This window comes from Hyla sarda (assembly GCF_029499605.1).
Source record: "Hyla sarda isolate aHylSar1 chromosome 1 unlocalized genomic scaffold, aHylSar1.hap1 SUPER_1_unloc_18, whole genome shotgun sequence".
NCBI classification, from domain to species: Eukaryota; Metazoa; Chordata; class Amphibia; order Anura; family Hylidae; genus Hyla; species Hyla sarda.
In genome coordinates, this window is record NW_026607579.1 from 251,734 (window position 1) to 267,017 (window position 15,284).

At 46.3% G+C, this 15,284-nt stretch overlaps 1 protein-coding gene across 1 annotated transcript in view; it reads right to left on the reverse strand.

Annotated features, from left to right (window-relative positions):
• LOC130298037 (DNA damage-regulated autophagy modulator protein 1-like) overlaps positions 1 to 15,284 on the reverse strand; it is a 35,182-nt gene that overhangs the window by 3,022 nt on the left and 16,876 nt on the right. The gene's annotated exons all lie outside the window — the stretch shown is intronic.

The following is a 15,284-nucleotide window of genomic DNA, read 5'->3' on the forward strand; positions in this document are numbered from 1 at the left end:
AAATGATGGGGGGGGATGAGACAGGGGGAAATGATGAGGGGGGTGATGGGGGGATGAGACAGGAGGAAATGATGAGAGGGGGATGATGGGGGGAAGAGACAGGAGGAAATGATGAGGGGGGGTGATGGGGGGATGAGACAGGGGGAAATGATGGGGGGGATGAGACAGGGGGAAATGATGGGGGGGATGAGGGGGGGATGAGACAGGGGGAAATGATGAGAGGGGGGATGATGGGGGGAAGAGACAGGGGGAAATGATGAGGGGGGGTGATGGGGGGATGAGACAGGGGGAAATGATGAGGGGGGTGATGGGGGGATGAGACAGGGGGAAATGATGGGGGGATGAGACAGGGGGAAATGATGAGGGGGGGTGATGGGGGGATGAGACAGGAGGAAATGATGAGAGGGGGATGATGGGGGGAAGAGACAGGGGGAAATGATGAGGGGGGGTGATGGGGGGATGACACAGGGGGAAATGATGGGGGGGATGAGACAGGGGGAAATGATGGGGGGGATGAGGGGGGGATGAGACAGGGGGAAATGATGAGAGGGGGGATGATGGGGGGAAGAGACAGGGGGAAATGATGAGGGGGGGTGATGGGGGGATGAGACAGGGGGAAATGATGAGGGGGGATAAGACAGGGGGAAATGATGAGGGGGGGATGAGACAGGGGGAAATGATGAGACAGGGCGGGGGATGATAAGGGGGGAATGATGAGACATGGGGGGGTGGCGATGAGAGGGGTAAATGTGGCACAGGAACTGATAAAAGGGAAGGAATGATGTGGCACTGGAGGGGACGGGACCAAACTGAGGTGCAGAAGAAAACGAAGTTGGGGGGATGATGTGGCATTTAGTCCAAGTCATTTATTTTACATTTTATTTTTTTTACTTAAATTTCCTGTTAACCCCTTAAGGACACAGCCCATTTTCACCTCTAGGACGCAGCCCTTTTTTGCACATCTGACCACTGTCACTTTAAACATTAATAACTCTGGAATGCTTTTACTTATCAATCTGATTCCGAGATTGTTTTTTCGAGACATATTCTACTTTAACATAGTGGTAAATTTTTGTGGTAACTTGCATCCTTTCTTGGTGAAAAATCCCCAAATTTGATGAAAAAATTGAAAATTTAGCATTTTTCTAACTTTGAAGCTCTCTGCTTGTAAGGAAAATGGATATTCCAAATATTTTTTTTTAGATTCACATATACAATATGTCTACTTTATGTTTGCATAATAAAATTTACGTGTTTTTACTTTTGGAAGACACCAGAGGGCTTCAAAGTTCAGCAGCAATTTTACAATTTTTCACAAAATTTTCAAACTCGCTATTTTTCATGGACCAGTTCAGGTTTGAAGTGGATTTGAAGGGTCTTCATATTAGAAATACCCCATAAATGACCCCATTACAAAAACTGCACCCCCAAAGTATTCAAAATGACATTCAGTAAGTGTTTTAACCCTTTAGGTGTTTCACAGGAAAAGCAGCAAATTGAAGGAGAAAATTCACAATCTTAATTTTTTACACTTGCATGTTCTTGTAGACCCAATTTTTGAATTTTTACAAGGGGTAAAAGGATAAAATTTATACTTGAATTTGTAGCCCAATTTCTCTCGAGTAAGGACATACCTCATATGTCTATGTAAATTGTTCGGCGGGCGCAGTAGAGGGCTCAGAAGCGAAGGAGCGACAAGGGGATTTTGGAGAGTACGTTTTTCTGAAATGGTTTTTGGGGGGCATGTTGCATTTAGGAAGCCCCTATGGTGCCAAAACAGCAAAAAAAAAAACACATGGCATACCATTTTGGAAACTAGACCCCTTGGGGAATGTAACAAGGAATTAAGTGAGCCTTAATACCCCACAGGTGTTTCATGACTTTTGCATATGTAAAAAAATATATATAATTTTCACTAAAATGTGTGTTTCCCCCAAATTTCAAATTTTTGCAAGGGTTAATAGCAGAAAATACCCCCCAAAATTTGTAACCCCATCTCTTCTGAGTATGGAGGTACCCCATAAGTTGACCTTTAGTGCTCTACGAGCGAACTACAATGCTCAGAAGAGAAGGAGTCATATTTGGCTTTTTGAGAGCAAATTTTGCTCGGGGGGCATGTCGCATTTAGGAAGTTCCTATGGTGCCAGGACAGAAAAAAAAAACACATGGCATACCATTTTGGAAACTAGACCCCTTGAGGAACGTAACAAGGGATAAAGTGAACCTTAATACCCCACAGGAGTTTCACGACTTTTGCATATGTAAAAAAAAAAATGTTTTTTATTTTACCAAAAATGCTTGGTTTAGCAAAAATTTTACATTTTTAAAAAAGATAATAACAGAAAATACCCCCCAAAATTTGAAGCCCAATTTCTCCCGATTCAGAAAACACCCAATATGGGGATGAAAAGTGCTCTGCTGGCGCACTACCGGTCTCAGAAGAGAAGGAGTCACATTTGGCTTTTTGGAAGCAAATTTTGCTCTGGGGGCATGCCGCATTTAGGAAGCCCCTATGGTGGAAGGACAGAAAAAAAAACCCACATGGCATACCATTTTGGAAACAAGACCCCTTGGGGAACGTAACAAGGGGTAAAGTGAACCTTAATACCCCACCGGTGTTTTACGACTTTTGCATATGTAAAAAAAATATATTTTTTTTACACTAAAATGCTTGTTTTCCCCCAAATTTTACATTTTTACAAGGGATAATAGCAGAAAATACCCCCAAAAATTTGTAACCCCATCTCTTCTGAGTATGGAAATACCCCATAAGTGGACGTGAAGTGCACTGGGGACGAACTACAATGCTCAGAAGAGAAGGAGCATCATTGAGCTTTTGGAGAGAGAATTTGGCCATGTGCATTCCCAAAGCCCCCCGTGGTGCCAGAACAGTGGACCCCCTCACATCTGACCCCATTTTTAAAACTACACCCCTCACGGAAGGTAATAATGGGTGCAGGGAGAATTTACACCCCACTGGCATTTGACGGATCTTTGGAACAGTGGCTGTGCAAATAAAAAATTTTATTTTTCATTTTCACAGACCCCTGTTTCAAAGATCTGTCAGACACCTGTGGGGTGTAAATGCTCACTGTACCCCTTATTACATTCCGTGAGGGGTGTAGTTTCCAAAATGGGGTCACATGTGGGTATTTATTGTTTTGCACTTATGTCAGAACCGCTGTAAAATCAGCCACCCCTGTGCAAATCACCAATTTAGACCTCAAATTTACATGGTGCACTCTCCCTTCTGAGCCTTGTTGTGCGTCCCCAGAACACTTTGCGCCCACATATGGGGTATCTCCGTACTCAGGAGAAATTGCGTTACAAATTTTAGAGGCTTTTTTTCTTTTACCACTTGTGAAATTTTAAAGTATGGGGCAACACCAGTATGTTAGTGTACAAAAATGTTTTTTTTTACACTAACATGCTGGTGTAGACCCCAACTTTACCTTTTCATAAGGGGTAAAAGGAGAAAAAGCCCCCCCGGGCAGTGTACGTGTGTATATGTAGTGTTTTACTCTTTATTTTATGTTAGTGTAGTGTAGTGTTTTTCGGTTACATTCACACTGACGGCGGATTACACTGAGTCTCCCGCTAGGAGTTTGAGCTGCGGCTGCAGCTCAAACTTGAAGCGGGGAACTCACTGTAATCCGCCGCCAGTGTGAATGTAACCTGTACATTCACATGGGAGGGGGGGGGGGCAAAACTACAACTCCCAGCTTGCACTGACAGAACGTGCATGCTGGGAGTTGTAGTTTTGCAACAGCTGGAGGCACACTGGTTGAAAAATACTGAGTTAGGTAATAGAACCTATTATCTAACTTGGTATTTCCCAACCAGTGTGCCTCCAGCTGTTGCAGAACTACAACTCTCAGCATGTACTGATTGCCAAAGGGAATGCTGGGAGATGTAGTTATGCAACAGCTGGAGGCACGCAAGTACAACTCCCAGCATGCCGAGACAGCCATTTGCTGTTCCTGAATGCTGGGAGTTGTAGTTTTGCAAGATTTAGAGGGGTTCAGGCTAAAGATCACTGACAGTGGTCTCTAAACTGTGGCCCTCCAGATGTTGCAAAACTACAAATCTCAGCATGCTAAGACAGCAAACTGCTGTCTGGGCATGCTGGGAGTTGTAGTTTTGTAACATCTGGAGGGCTACAGTTTAGAGACCACTGTCAGTGATCTCTAGCCTGAACCCCTCTAAATCTTGCAAAACTACAACTCCCAGCATGCCAACACAGCAAACAGCAGTCAAGGCATGGTGGGAGTTGTAGTTTTGCAACATCTGGAGGGCCACAGTTTAGAGACCACTCTCTAAACTGTCGCCCTGCAGATGTTGCTAGGCAACAGACTCCCGGACACGCGGCGCCATACTCAACTCCACCGCCGCCATGATCACAGCCGCCGCCGGGTAAGTGACCGCCGCCGCTATTACACGGTTCCCCCCGCTGTGCCCGGACACCGATGGGTGGGCATAGCGGGGGGGGGAACCGAACTTTAACCCCCCTGCCCCCAGTCTGAAATTGGTCGGCCGCTCCGCCGATCAATAGCAGGGATAGGAGGGGTGGCAACCCTGCCACCTCACTCCTATCTCTTCAAGGGGGATCGAGGGTGTCTTGGACACCCCCGATTCCCCTTATTTTATCGCGGCGCCGCCGTTGATGGGCAGGGGGAGAGCGCTCCCCCTGCAAACACCGTAGATGCCGTGATCAGAACTGATCACGGCATCTATGGGGTTAATGCTGCCGGGACCGGCGCGATCGCGGCCCCGGCAGCTGCGGTGGGACTCCGGCTGTGATTGACAGCTGAGTCCCACCCGCGATCTCCTGCGCTGCCCGCGGCAGAGCAGGTGATCGCTTGGACGCATGCATACGTCCATTTGCGCGAACGTGTAGTTCGCCTAGACGTATGCATACGTCCAATAGCGGGAAGGGGTTAAAATGGGGGTGCGTGTTATCCGCCGATAAATACGGTAGTTATGACTTTTTCCAGAAGTACGACAAAATCAAACCTATATAAGTAGGGTATTATTTTAATCGTATGGACCTACAGAATAAAGATAAGGTGTCATTTTTACCAAAAAATTTACTACCTAGAAACGGAAGCCACCAAAAGTTACAAAACAGCGTTTTTTTTTTTCAATTTTGTCTCACAATGATTTTTTTTTCCATTCCGCCGTAGATTTTTGGGCAAAATGACTGACGTAATTAAAAAGTAGAATAGGTGGCGCAAAAAATAAGCCATCATATGGATTTTTTTAAAGGCAAGGAGGAAAAAACGAAATTGCAAAAACTGAAAAACCCTCGGTCCTTAAGGGGTTAATATTTATAACCATTATCATTGTATATTTGTATATTGTATTATTCACTTGTTTGGCGTCGCAGTACCTTAGGTCATGTGACCTGTTACTTAGAACTCTATGGTATGTTGAAGGACCTTAGGTGGTTCTTGTGTCACATGTTCACCCACAACGCCTTGTAACGGTGAGTGACAGTTGTTATGGACCAATCCAAAACGGCCAGCCCCTGCCCATATAAGGGAGCTGCGGCCATTATTCGCTCTCTTGGGTTGCTGTCACTGAACGAGGTAGGACCTCCGCAACTTTCAAGTAAGTTTTCTAGGCCAAAGCCTTGCGGCCTCGGCCTATACCAAAGCGGTTATACTTCAATCATTCACCGCTACTCTCTGCAAGATCACTGGACCTAAATGCACCCCTAAATCCAGCGGATCTATGCTACGGAATCTTCTAATAGCTAAATTGAGCTTATCTGATCCCAACCCACTGTCAATTGCTGATCAACTAGAAGTAAAATCTGTTATCTGGACTGTTATTGCTATTGCCTGCTTCAGAAAATCTTCAGTAAATGTTCCTGCAAGTTTTCCGTTAAACAGGGGTTGTGGACAATCCATTTATTACGCACTCACCTATCGCTCTTGGGAAGGGTGACGATAGGCCCTAGCAACTTTACAGTATTTAACCCTCACCCTGGCGTCAAGAGTGACAAGGGTTAACCGCGCCCTTTATTATCCCCAACAGCAACACCACAACTACCCTACATCCCCACCAAGGCACCACAATTGTTTTTCATAAATCAATAAAAGGAGAGTTCAGGAGAGAACATTCACATTCCCCTTGTTGAATTAATGAGAGGGCCCCCTGTCCCTAAACCCATGTAAAAAAAAATCTAAAATGTTGATGTTATCAAGGTTAGATGGGAAAGGGACTTGGGGGGTTTATATTCAGATTCATGGGGCAGAGCCATTGTAAACATGAAATGTACATGATATAATAAGGCCCATGTAATGGTACAGTCTAAGATTTCGTATAGGATGTATTATACTCCATGGGGATTGAAGCGTATGGGCCTCAGACAGGATGCAAGCTGTCCAAAATGTCAGGTGGAGGATGCTAACTTTTTGTATCTTATATGGAATTATTCCTATATTCATACATTTTGGAATCATCGATCTTATTGAAAAAAGGTATAACATTAAGATCGAACGAGACCCTTAGAGGCTTATCCTTGGAGATGTCGGGGAGTCTATATATAAGAAAAGTTTAATTAGACTATTTCCTTATGCAAAGTTGCTGTTATAGAGGGTGCAAATGTATCCGAGCCCTGGAACTCAAATAATGTGAAATATGAGATGATCAAAATGGAGCCCCTGCACTAATTACTTGGGTTCTGGGGTCTGTAAGGTCCATAGTAGAAACATCAGGTTCTGTCCATAGCAGATACTAAATCATGGCAGCTCTAAGAAACAAGCAGTCATCGTGACATCAGACATGTGATGTCATAGACAGCTGGAGTCCTGACATTCCACTGACAGCCGCCCGAGCCTTCATTCTGTAGATTGGTACAGTGCGATTAGCAACTTCTATTTCTTCTTCTTGACTGAGATGAAGCTAAAAGGTTTGGGGTTCGTCCCCCTTCTGTTGGCATTTTGGTGTGCGGCCTGGCTTGCCACCAGCTACATCGTGACGGTCGTCCTCGGCCATGCCGCCTCGCCACTGATGCACATCAGGTAAGATAAACAAGCACAAGATTCTTATTTCATGGGTTGGGAGTGAGGAAATATCCATAATAACATTAGTTTATTTTCCTTCACAGTGACGTGGGAAATTTCTTTCCCGAAAACATATTATTGAGAATTGGTTTCATAGGGACATCCATTGGCACTTTGGTACTAACCTTTCTTTTTTATAAGTATATGGTTATGCATACTGAAGAGTTCAGGGGTCATCAGGTCCTGATCCAGAGGATCCTGCTCGCCATTGTGTGGGCCTCCTGTTTTGGTACAGCTGTCATGCATGTATTGTCCCCCGAAGAATATCCCAGGATACACTTTGTCAGCATGGTCATTTCCATTGCATGTGAAGCCTTATACTACCTTGGGCAGTCCATCCAGATGTACAAATTACCAGGAGCAAACAAAGTCATCCGCCATAGTAGATGCACCTGCTGTGGCCTGGCTTTTACCTGCGCAATTTTCTACTTTGGATATAAAACATTACAGGAATTATTCTATGATGATGAAGACTGGGACGAGATCCGTGAAATCACCACCATAATCATCGAGTGGGTGATGCTTCTACTGATCCTGATAAACATCGTGACCTATTATTCCACCATGCAGAGGTTAATGTTAACCGTCTCCAGGAACAGCTGCAAACTCTCTCTTAGAGTAAGAATTGATGACTTCGGGGTGTAGACCACCACGTGGGCCATCAAGTGGACTTCTGGGAGAGATACTGCACAGGACACGGAAAAACCATAAAAAAAATTATATGAGCTGGTAATATTACCTATACAAAAAAAATAAAAAACATAAAAGAAAAATATTGGTGTGTGATGTGTAATACCTACCGTATATACTCGAGTATAAGCCATTTTTCGTGCTGAAAATGCTCCCCTCGGCTTATACTCGAGTGATCTCTCCGCCTGTCAATCCCTTCTCAGTGGTCTTCAACCTGCGGACCTCCAGATGATGCAAAACTACAACTCCCAGCATGCCCGGGCATGCTGGGTGTTGTAGTTTTGAAACCTCTGGAGGTCCGCAGGTTGAAGACCACTGCGGCCATCGTCATCATCCAGCCCCCTCCTTTTGTTTTGTACTCACCTCCCCTCGGTGGGAAGGAAGGGTTAGCTGGTTCGGGCCCTCTATGGTGCAGGGACCATCCGGTGGGGAGGGTTAGTCGTTGCAGGCTGTCCATTTTCAACAGGGGGCCCTCTTTTCCACGCTTCGGGTCCGGTCCCGGACTAGTGACGTTGCCTTGATGACGACGCACAGGGGCGTTCATGCACAATGTCCCTGTGCATCGTCGTCAGGGCAACGTCACTAGGACCAGCTCACCCTAACTTCCTGCCGAGGGGAGGCGAGTACAAAACAAAAAGGTGGGGGGGGGGGGGCTGGATGATGACGAAGGCCGCAGTGGTCTTCTACCTGCGGACCTCCAGAGGTTTCAAAACTACAAATCCCAGCATGCCCGGACAGCCGATGGCTGTCTGGGCATGCTGGGAGTTGTAGTTTTACAACATCTGGAGGCCCGCCGGTTGAAGACCACTGATGAAGGGATTGACAGACGGTGATGATGAAGGGGAGGGGGATGATGAAGAAGGCCGCAGTGGTCTTCAACCTGCGGATCTCCAGAGGTTTCAAAACTACAACTCCCAGCATACCCAGACAGCCGATGGCTGTCCGGGCATGCTGGGAGTTGTAGTTTTGCAACATCTGGAGGTCCGGAGGTTGAAGACCACTAATGAAGGTATTGAAAGGCGGAGATGATGCAGGGGGTGGGATGATGACGGGGGTCTGGATGATTACGTGGGGGGTTGATGTATTTCCCACCCTAGGCTTACAGTCTAGTCAATAACTTTTCCTGGGTTTTTGGGGTGAAATTAGGGGCCTCGGCTTATATTCGGGTCGGCTTATACTCGAGTATATACGGTAGTTAGAAAACCAGAATCAAATTCATCAGATTCTTTTCATTTGACCGAATGGAATGTTCTTCTTCCATTGTTTCCGATGGCAACTGTTAAAGTCGAGGTAGCTGTTTGCATCCACCTTCTCAAAATAGGTGGCAGTATGCGAACAGCCATCCGGAATATAGATATTTAAATCCAGGAACTCAAATTTTTGGGGGGACTGATGCAGCTCTGCCTTTGGCAATCTCTGGCTCTGCCATAGCGCTTTTTTTGAAGGGGCGTGTCGGCTGCCGCTTCGTCTGGTGGTCAACACGCGCTATCTGGCCAGAGAGCCAGGGCCCCATACAGGAGATCGCGGGGGCCCACCAGCGGTCGGACCCCCTGCAATCTGAAACTTATCCCCTATCCTTGGGATAGGGGATGCTTTTCAGCACTGGACTACTCCTTTAATGGCCTCCAAAATGAAGTTCCTCTGATGTATGGGCATCAAGGGATCTTCCACTAAAAAAGATGACACAGCTTCCACTCCTCTGTCATGTGGTATATTACTATATAATGAAGCAACATCTAGTGTTGCCCACATATAGTCCTCTTCCCGTATGATATCTCTCAATAGGGTTAATAAATGCCCTTTATCTCTGAGGTATGCTGGTAAAGAGACCCCACATTTCTGTAACTGATGGTCTATATATTCAGATAAACATCAGGCAACTATCGGACAACAAGGGGATTTCTTTTTTTCCGGTCTTTATGTACCTTAGGTAGAAAATAAAAATAAGGTACATTTGGGTTGGTTTTAAATATATATCATGTTTTTCCCTCTTAAAGGGGTACTACGCACCTAGACATCTTATCCCCTCTCCAGAGGACCCCCGTGATCTCGGTTGCAGCACCCTGCTGTCAGCAAACTTGCTCTGTGCGTCATGACGGGTGATACAGGGGCCAGAACATCGGCATAGCCATTGATTGTCCTGGCACGCTGGGAGTTTTGCAACAGCTGGAGACACCCAATTTGGGAAGCACTGCCGTAGGGTAATTTGGTGGTGGATGCAAATCCCTAATTTAGGCCTCAAATGCGCATGGTGCTCTTTCACTTTGGAGCCCTCTCATATTTCAAGGGAACAGTTATGGGTTACACATTTTTTTTCTCTTCTTTTACCCCTTAAGAAAAGGTAAATTTGGGGTCTACACCAGCATGTTAGTGTAAACAAATTACATTTTTTACACTAACATGCTGGTGTTGCCCTATACTTTTAATTTTCACAAGAGGTAAAAGGAAAAAAAAATTGTATATTTTGACGCAAAGTGCTCTGCAGGCGCATAACATGGCTCAGAAGGGAGAGTGAACCATATACATTTGAGGCCTAAAGTCACAGCAGTTCTGACATAAACATAAAAAAAACACCCACATGTGACCCCATTTTGAAAACTACATCCCTCACGTAAAGTAACAAGGGGTATAGTGAGCCTTAACATCCCACAGGTGTTTGACAAATTGGAGGTGAAAATAAAAAAAATTTAACATTTTTTTTACTAAAATGCAGATGTTACCCCAATTTTATCATTTTCCCAAGGGGTAATAGGAGAAAAAGTCCTGCAAAATTTGTAACCCCATTTCTTCTGAGTCAGAAAATACCCCACATGTGGATGTAAAGTGCTCTGCGGGTGAACTACAGGGCTCAGAAGAGAAGGAGCGCCATTGGGCTTTTGGAAAGAGAATCTGGCTGAAATTGAAGGCCATGTTCGTTTAGGCCTCCATGGTGCCAGAACAGTGACCCCCCCCCCTACATCTGACCCCATTTTGGAAACTATACCCCTAATAAGAGGTGCAGTGAGCATTTAAACCTCACATGTGTCTGATAGATTTTTTGAGCAGTGGTCTGTGAAAATGAAAAATGAAAATTTTTAATTTGTACAGCCCACTGTTCCAAAGATCTGTCAAGTGCCAGTGGGGTTTAACCCCTTAAGGAACCAGCCCATTTTCACCTTAAGGACGCAGACATTTTTTGCACATCTGACCACTGTAACTTTAAGGCTAGGTTCACACTATGGATTCTCTGGGAAGAATTTCTGCTGGAGATTTAGACGGCGGCACTAAGACCGCACAGACTGCATTGCCGTCACCATAGATGGCAATGCATTTTTGGGTGGATCTTTTGGGAGATCTGCTCAAAAATGCATTGACATCTATGGGGACGACAATGCAGTCTGCGGGGTCCTAGTGCTGCCATCTTGATCTCCGGCAGAAATTCTGCCCAGAAATTCCACAGCGTGAACCCAGCCTAAGCATTAATAACTCTGGGATGCTTTTACTTTTCATTCTGATTCCGAGATAGTTTTTTGTGACATATTCTACTTCATGTTAGTGGTAAATTTTTGTCGATACTTGCATCATTTCTTGGTGAAAAATGTAAAAATTTTATGAAAAAATTTAAAATTTAGCATTTTTCCAACTTTGAAGCTCTCTGCTTGTAACGAAAACAGGCATTCCAAATAAATTATACCGTATTTATCGGGGTATACCACGCAATGCTTCTCTCCCCCTGCCTTTCCTGGGGTCTAGAGCCCTGCTGCCGGCCCTTCTCTCCCCCTGGCTATCGGCGCCGCTGCCTGTTCTGTCCCCCTGACTATCGCTACCGGCGCCCCATTGCCGGCGCCGATAGCCAGGGTGAAAGAAGCGGCGCCGACAGCCAGGGGGAGAGAAGGGGCAGCGGCACCCATTGCCGGCGCCGCTGCCCCGTTGCCTCCCCCCATCCCCGGTGGCATAATTATCTGGGTCGGGTCCGCGCTGCTGCAGGCCTCCGGCGTGCGTCCCCTGCGTCGTTGCTATGCACGGTGCGGCGCACTGACGTCATGCGCCGCGCCGTGCAGCACATAGCAACGACGAAGGGGACGCACGCCGGAGTCCTGCAGCAGCGCGGACCCGACCCAGGTAATTATGCCACCGGGGATGGGGGGAGGCAACGGGGCAGCGGCGCTGGCAATGGGTGCCGCTGCCCTTTCTCTCCCCCTGGCTATCGGCCCCTGTACCGATAGTCAGGGGAACAGAACGGGCAGCGGCGCCAATAGCCAGGGGGTGAGAAGGGCCGGCAGCAGGGCTCTAGACCCCAGGGAAGGCAGGGGGAGAGAAGCGGGCAGCGACGGCCTCTCTCCCCCTGCCTTTCCTGGGGCGGTATCGGCGTATAACACGCACATAGACTTTAGGCTAAAAATTTTAGCCTAAAAAGTGTGTGTTATACGCCGATAAATACGGTATATTAATTCACAAATACAATATGTCTACTTTATATTTGCATCATAAACTTGACATGTTTTTACTTTTAGAAGACATCAGAGGGCTTCAAAGTTCAGCAGCAATTTTCCAATTTTTCACAAACTTTTCAAAATCGGAATTTTTCAGGGACCAGTTCAGTTTTGAAGTGGATTTGAAGGGCCTTCATATTAGAAATTCCCCACAAATGACCCCATTATAAAAACTGCACCCCTCAACGTATCCAAAATGACATTCAGTAAGTGTGTTAACCCTTTAGATGTTTTACAGGAATAGCAGCAAAGTGAAGGAGGAAATTCAAAATCTCCATTTTTTACACTCGCATGTTCTTGTAGACCCAGTTTTTGAATTTTTACAAGGGGTAATAGGAAAAAAAGCCCCCCAAAATTTGTAACCCAATTTCTCTCAAGTAAGGAAATACCTCATATGTGTATGTCAAGTGTTCAGCGGGCGCAGTAGAGGGCTCAGAAGGGAAGGAACAACAATGGGATTTTGGAGAGTGAATTTTGCTGGAATGGTTTTTGGGGGGCATGTCTCCCCTATGGTGCCAGAACAGCAGAAAACCCCAAAATGGCATACCTTTTTGGAAACTACACCCCTCAAGGCACATAACAAGGGGTCCAGTTAGCCTTAACACTAGAGATGAGCGAATCGAAGTTGACGAACCCGAATTTGTTACGAATTTCATGAAAAATTCGTTTTGCAACGAATACGAATATCGCCACGATTCCATCGCACGAATCGCTTCATTAAACTCCATTTTACAGCGTTCCAGGCTATTGGAGAGCTAAGTTGGCGGATCTACATGTGAGTACATGGGGCAGGGGATTATGGGAGGGCGGGAATGAAGGTAGGCGGTCTGACCCTGAACCACATGTGAGATGCAGCCTATCAGTGTTCACTGACCCCTGTGATGTCACAGGCCCTATATAATCGGCGGCCATCTTGCCTCTCTTCATTTCATCTATGCACTCAGATGGAGAGGACGGGACTGCGTGTGTGAATAGCTCATACCACAGCGTTACACTGCAACTGCTAGTCACATCAGCATTAGGGAAAGGCAGGAGTGCAGAGTGCTTTGCTGTTACACTGAGAAGGATCATTGATTGCTAAGCCTCCTATTCACGTTATTGAGCATTGCAGCAGAGAGGGGCAGATAGCTGTCAGCTGCCTCATACAGATCTCCAAGCTGCCTCAACTTTCTGAAGCATCTTATCTCCTCATTTTTCAGCTCTATTGAGTTTTTATTCTCCACAAATCTTCTGCTGCTCAGAATTGTGTGACAGAGTGCAATTTAGGGTTTAATCCCTGGATTTTTTTTTTTTTTTTTTGTATTTCTGCACTGTTGGGTCCTGCTGCTGTTCAGAAATAAGTCATATTAGTGTGGACTTTAGTGCCTTTTTACCATTTTTCACCTGTTACTCTGTCTCTGTGCTAAATTCAGTGTTATACCACACGTTATACACCTGCTGGTGTATTAAAGAAAAATTGTTTTTTCCTGAGTACAAATACGCTTTTTCAGTGGCCTTATCATTGCAAAGGGCCTAAATACAAGCAAATAGCGTACCATATACCACCTTTTTTTTGTCTCTGTGCTGAATTCAGTGTTATACCACACGTTATACACCTGCCGGTGTATTAAAGAAAAAAAAAGTTTTTCCTGCGTACAAATACGCTTAACAGTGCGCTCATCATTGCAAAGGGCATACATACAACCAAGTAGTGTCCTATTTAGTACCTGTACTTCTGTCTCGGTGCTAAATTCAGTGCTATTCCACACATTAGTATACACTGGCTGGTGTTTACAACAATTTTTTTTTTCTGCGTATAAATATGCTTAACAGTGCGCTCATCATTGCAAAGGGCATACATACAACAAAGGAGTGTACTATTTAATAACTGTTATTCTGTCTAGGGCCTATATACTTTGAAAGGACAGCCGTAAGTGATCGCCTACAGCTGTTCTATACCCTCATAAACGCACTAAGTATGTCAGGCAGGGAAGTGCCAGGACATGCACAGAGAAGGGGCAGAGGCCTACATACGTCAGACAGAGTTGGCAGCAGACTTGGGGCGAGCGGCAGCAGGAGTCGTAGCAATAGGCCTGAGCTCCCGTTAACACCCAGCGGTTGTGTCGTCGACCCATCTCTCCTCGTCAATTGGTTTGCACACTCATCCCCATCATCACAAGCGACATCTGACAACCCCAGTCAAGAGTTGGTGGGTTCCTCAGACACAACCCTCAGTTGGCATGGCCCGGGAGCAGTCCCCTTAATCCCATTGCCTTTGTCCTATGCTGTTCCCTCTCCCAAAGAAGTATCTCATGCTTTGGGTTCAGCTCCACTATTTAGCGAGGATGATGTAATAGAGGACAGTCAGCATCTAATGGGCAGCCAAGAATGTGAGGAGACATGCGTCCCTTGCTCCGCAAGGCGGGCAAGTAGTGACGAGGAGAGTGACGTGGGAGGCGGTGTTTCAATTGTTCAGGGTCCTGAGGCAGACACTGTTGTGGAACACGAGGAGGACATCAGTGACGTGCACACATCTTTTGATGATGATGAAGCCGATCGCAATTGGGAGACGGGTGCAGAAGCCGGGGCTTCATCATCATCAGGAGAAGAGATTTGCTCTTTGTCTATGAGGCAGCAAGGCGGTAGCACAGTTGGCAATCAGCGTGGTGGTGGCAGTAGTGGAAATTCAGGAGCCAAACGTGCCAGGGGGAGACCACCTGCTTCGTGGCAAGCTACCATTCAGGGAGGTAGTGGAACAGGGGTTCCTGGAGACGGCGCCAATAGCAGTGAAATAGTGCGAACTGCGGGTGGGAAAATCAGCTACTCTGCGGTGTGATTGTTCTTCATAAAGAATCCGGAGGACCTTAGCGTAGTCACATGCAAAATCTGTGGGCAGAAAGTGAAGCGTGGCCAGGGTCCCAATCTCGGCACCACGGCCCTGCATCAACACATGATTCGCCACCATAAAGTGGCCTGGGATAACCGTGGCTCCGAGGTAGTGGTCCAGCCTGCCGCATCACCCAGTGGCCATCTGCTCCCTCCGTCATCCAGCCAAGGCTCCACCACCTCAGCC